At 41.5% G+C, this 4,909-nt stretch overlaps 1 long non-coding RNA gene across 1 annotated transcript; it reads left to right on the top strand.

The window, feature by feature from the left end:
• Positions 1–1,171: 1,171 nt before the first annotated feature.
• LOC121574335 lies at positions 1,172–4,261 on the top strand. Its single transcript, XR_006002170.1, has 3 exons — positions 1,172–1,605; positions 1,892–2,067; positions 3,546–4,261. It is a non-coding gene; the product is annotated as an uncharacterized LOC121574335 (long non-coding RNA).
• The last annotated feature ends 648 nt before the right edge of the window (positions 4,262–4,909 follow it).

Raw genomic sequence — 4,909 nt, 5'->3', positions numbered from 1 at the left:
GTGTGGGTCTGGGGTTTCTGGGATAATGGTGTTGATGTGAGCCATGACCAGCCTTTCAAAGCACTTCATGGCTACAGACGTGAGTGCTACGGGTCGGTAGTCATTTAGGCAGGTTATGTTAGTGTTCTTGGGCACAGGGACTATGGTGGTCTGCTTGAAACATGTTGGTCTTACAGACTCAGTCAGGGACATGTTGAAAATGTCAGTGAAGACACTTGCCAGTTTGTCAGCACATGCTCGGAGTACACGTCCTGGTAATCCGTCTGGCCCTGCGGCCTTGTGAATGTTGACCTGCTTAAAGGTCTTACTCACATCGGCTACAGAGAGCGTGATCACATAATCATCTGGAACAGCTGATGCTCTCATGCATGCTTCAGTGTTGCTTGCGTCGAAGCGAGCATATAAATGATTTAGCTAGTCTGGTAGGCTTGTGTCACTGGGCAGCTCGTGGCTGTGCTTCCCTTTGTAGTCTGTAATAGTTTTCAAGCCCTGCCACATCCGACAAGCATTTATGAATGACATTGTAGACTAAACAATAATCTTAGAATTATGTCACACAAGCAAAGCATGAAGGTGTATGGAGATGTATGCTCAATACAAAATTATAACCAACTCATCGCAACTCTGCCACAAAAATGGAAGAGGAAATTGCTTAAAAGAGAAACGAATAAATTAGTTTGTCTGCCACCAACAAAAAATCATAAATTGCTTAAAATGACCAATATAAGTTGTATAATGTATGTTTCAAGGGGTCAACAACTATGCCACATAAAATTCAAGATGCGGTCTGTGTGCTTATGGATAATTACTATTTCCTTTCATCTCGGCAAGGCCAAACAAAAATTTTTGTAGTTGAAGACCAATACGAAAATTGGATATGAACTTGTTTTCTCGTTTATGGTTTCCAAATTGGGCATCGAGTAACAGAAAACAAATAACGACAAAATGGGTCAATGTGTTTATGGATAATTCGTATTTCCTTTAATCTCGGCAAGGTCAAAGAAGAGGAAATTAATCGTTTTATCATTTTTCTAGTTCAAAACGAAAATTGGATATCAACTATTTTTCTCGTTTATGGTTTCCAAATTGGACATCCAATAACAGAAAACAAATATCGAGAAAATGTATCAGATTTAGATTTTTGTTCATACCTGGAAGTACACGCCCCCTAATATAATATTCACTGCGCATAGCGGGTGTGTTTACAGTCTGGATTGAGCTGTAGTGTCCTTAGACATTTGTGTGACAGGAGGATAAAAATAGTGATGTTCGCTAAAATGCTTAATTTACAGTATCATCAAGTTAGCATGGCAATAGAATGAACTCAACGACAACTGAACAAAGTTGGCTTGCACTACCTGGCTAGCTAGCATTAGCCGGCCAACGTTACTGCTGTCAAGCTAGCTAACTGACTAGCTAGCTAGCAGGCTGGCTGGCTAGCTTTCTAGCCTCACCTAGCTATTGGCTATAGTCATGCTAGCTAGTGGAAGTAAGTTAGTCCCTCATGCTAGATAGTAGTAGTAGCTAGCTAGTGGAAGTAAGTTAACGTTCTCTCAACATGCTTCAAGTTGAAGCAGCCCGGCCAGAGGTAACTGCTGCAGAAAGGTGAGATTTCTACAGTACTTTATGTAGCTAACTTAGCTAGATCTTCTGTCTGGCTGGTGCTTATTGACTTAGTAGGCTAATAATGAACTGCAGTTACTGTAAATGGCTACCTATCTGGCCCTTTTGCCTAGCTATTTCTTACACATTCAATATAACAATATCCTCTAACCCTGCTGTACCCTACTGTGCTGAGACAATCTGACTCTAGAACAGTATTACACCATTTTTAAATGGAATGTTCAACAGTGATTATTGATTTCTCTCTCTCTCTTTGCTATCCTCACAGTTCACTCACTATGATACTGTATGTAGGATGGTTGATGGCACCTACAGACCTGTTTGAGGGGCAACTGGACAGAACATATCAAAATGCTTGGACCTCAGCTGAGACCCTCCTCTCTTTCCCCATCTTTCAAGGAAAGCCCCTTCTTTACACTTCCTGTTTGGCATGATGCTCTCAAGGTGTGTCTCTTTCTCATGTTGTGTGGTGTTCCCTATCGATGACTCCTAGACACTTTAACATTGTTTGCCTCCAAATTGGTGGCCACATCAGGCTATTTACTTGTTACCTGTGTGTTAGAATACTGCGTCCCTTTCACATACAGTGCATTCGGAAAGTATTCGACCCCTTGACTTTTTCCACATTTTGTTATGTTACAGCCTTATTCTAAATTGGATTAAATTATTTATTTTTTCTCATCAATCTGCACACAATACCCCATAATGACAAAGCAAAGACAGGTTTTTGCAAATGTATTATCAATAAAAAAACGGAAATATCACACTTACATAAGTATTCAGATCCTTTACTCAGTACTTTGTTGAAGCACCTTTGGCAGCAATTACAGCCTCGAGTCGTCTTGGGTATAACGCTACAAGCTTGGCACACCTGTATTTGGGGAGTTTCTCCCATTCTTCTCTGCAGATCCTCTCAAGCTCTGTCAGGTTGGAAAGGGAAAGGGGGATAGCTAGTCAGTTGTACAACTGAATGCATTCAACTGAAATGTGTCTTCCGAATTTAACCCAACCCCTCTGAATCAGAGAGGTGCGGAGGGCTGCCTTAATCAACATCCACGTCTTCGGCGCCCGGGGAACAGTGGGTTAACTGCCTTGCTCGGGGGAAGAACGACATATTTTTTACTTGTCAGCTAGGGGATTCAATCCAGCTACCTTTTGGTTACTGGCCCAACGCTCCTACCCACCAGGCTACCTGCCACCCCATGAGCGTCGCTGCACAGCTATTTTAAGGTCTCTCCAGAGATGTTCGATCGGGTTCAAGTCCGGGCTCTGGCTGGGCCCCTCAAGGACATTCAGAGACTTGTCCCGAAGCCACTCCTGCGTGATCTTGGTTGTGTGCTTAGGGTCATTGACCTGTTGGAAGGTGAGCCTTCGCCCCAGTCTGAGAATGATGGAGGCCACTGTGTTCTTGGGGACCTTCAATGCTGCAGACATTCTTGGGTACCCTTCCCCAGATATGTGCCTCGTCACAATCCTGTCTCTGAGCTCTATGGACAATTCCTTCAACCTCATGGCTTGGTTTTTGCTCTGACATGCACTGTGTGCCTTTCCAAATCATGTCCAATTGAATTTACCACAGGTGGACTCCAATCAAGTTGTAGAAACATCTCAAGGATGATCAATGGAAACAGGATGTACCTGAGCTCAATTTCGGGTCTCATAGCAAAGGGTCTGAATACGTATGTAAATAAGGTATGTTTATTTTTTATACATTTGCAAAATTTTATGAAAACCTGTTTTCGCTTTGTCATTATGGGGTATTGTGTGTAGATTGATGAGGAAAATGTTTGATTTAATCCATTTTAGAATAAGGCTGTAACGTAAAATGTTTTGGAAAAAGTCAAGGGGTCTGAATACTTTCCAAATGCACTGTAATTTGAATGATCCCTCCAATGCCACATGCTCTCTGTCTTTCTCTCCAGGATATTAGGGGAAGTTGATTTGCTGTTGGCACCAATCCCACGCTGCCAGACAACATCAACGACTTTATCCCCCTCATCCTGAACTTTGCTAACTCTTGTTCAACTGCCTGATGCCTCTGGGTCTGCAGATAGATGCAGAGAAGATATTGGCTCAACACTCACCTGCCAATCAGTATTGGCAACTCGATAGTATTGGAAATGACACCCTTCAAGTACTTAGAAAATGTCCAAATTAATGAAATGCCCTTAATTTGCATTGTGAATGTTGCTTTCATGGTTGTGATTAACAGTATGAATGTAAGAGTGGTAATGAAATGAATTACAGCAGCAGTATTTTTATATTCCAGCAGATGGCAGTAATCGACCTTCAATAATTAGTAGGGGCAGAGAGCAGGGTGCAGGAGGATTAGGCTTGAGATCCAAAGGCCTTGAATTCACACAAAATGTGCCTATAATCCAGGGTTTCCCAAACTCCGTCTTCGGGACCCCAAGGGGTGCACGTTTTGGTTTTTGCCCTAGCACTACACAGCTGATTAAAATAATCAACTAATCATCAAGCTTTGATAATTTTAATCAGATGTGTGTTAGGGCAAAAACCAAAACGTGCACTCCTTTGGGTCCTGAGGATCGAGTTTGGGAAACACTGCTATAATCCAAATTGAGCAGCTTGAGTGCCATTACTCAGTGTTGTAGTCATTAAACCCACATTTCTGAAACGTTTTGCCTACTGTGCTCTGCTCACTATACTATCAACCTAAAGTACAACACATCCTCCTGTTTTGTAAAAATAAATATGAACACAGAGCAGTTTACAAGCAACATGTAAAATATAACCCCAGAATTGGATGACTTTCCCTTAGATATAAAATCAACACAAACATAAAACACTAGATCTGGAGAAAAAGTGACTTTGTCAAATATGAGAGAGTGAGGTCTGTCTTTAAACCTGTGTTGGAAACACATGACATACAGTTGAAGTCAGAAGTTTACATACACCTTAGCCAAATACATTTAAACTCAGTTTTTCACAATTCCTGACATTTAATCCTAGTAAAAGTTCCCTGTCTTAGGTCAGTTAGGATCACCACTTTATTTTAAGAATGTGAAATGTCAGAATAATAGTAGAGAGCATGATTTATTTCAGCTTTTATTTCTTTCATCACATTCCCAGTGGGTCAGAAGTTTACATACACTCAATTAGTATTTGGTAGCATTGCCTTTAAATTGTTTAACTTGGGTCAAAAGTTTCGGGTAGCCTTCCACAAGCTTCCCACAATAAGTTGGGTGAATTTTGGCCCATTCCTCCTGACAGAGCTGGTGTAACTGAGTCAGGTTTTCTAGGCCTCCTTGCTCGCACACGCTTT

Source organism: Coregonus clupeaformis, chromosome 9 (genome assembly GCF_020615455.1).
Source record: "Coregonus clupeaformis isolate EN_2021a chromosome 9, ASM2061545v1, whole genome shotgun sequence".
Classification (NCBI taxonomy): Eukaryota; Metazoa; Chordata; class Actinopteri; order Salmoniformes; family Salmonidae; genus Coregonus; species Coregonus clupeaformis.
This window is presented reverse-complemented; position numbering and strand designations above follow the sequence as displayed.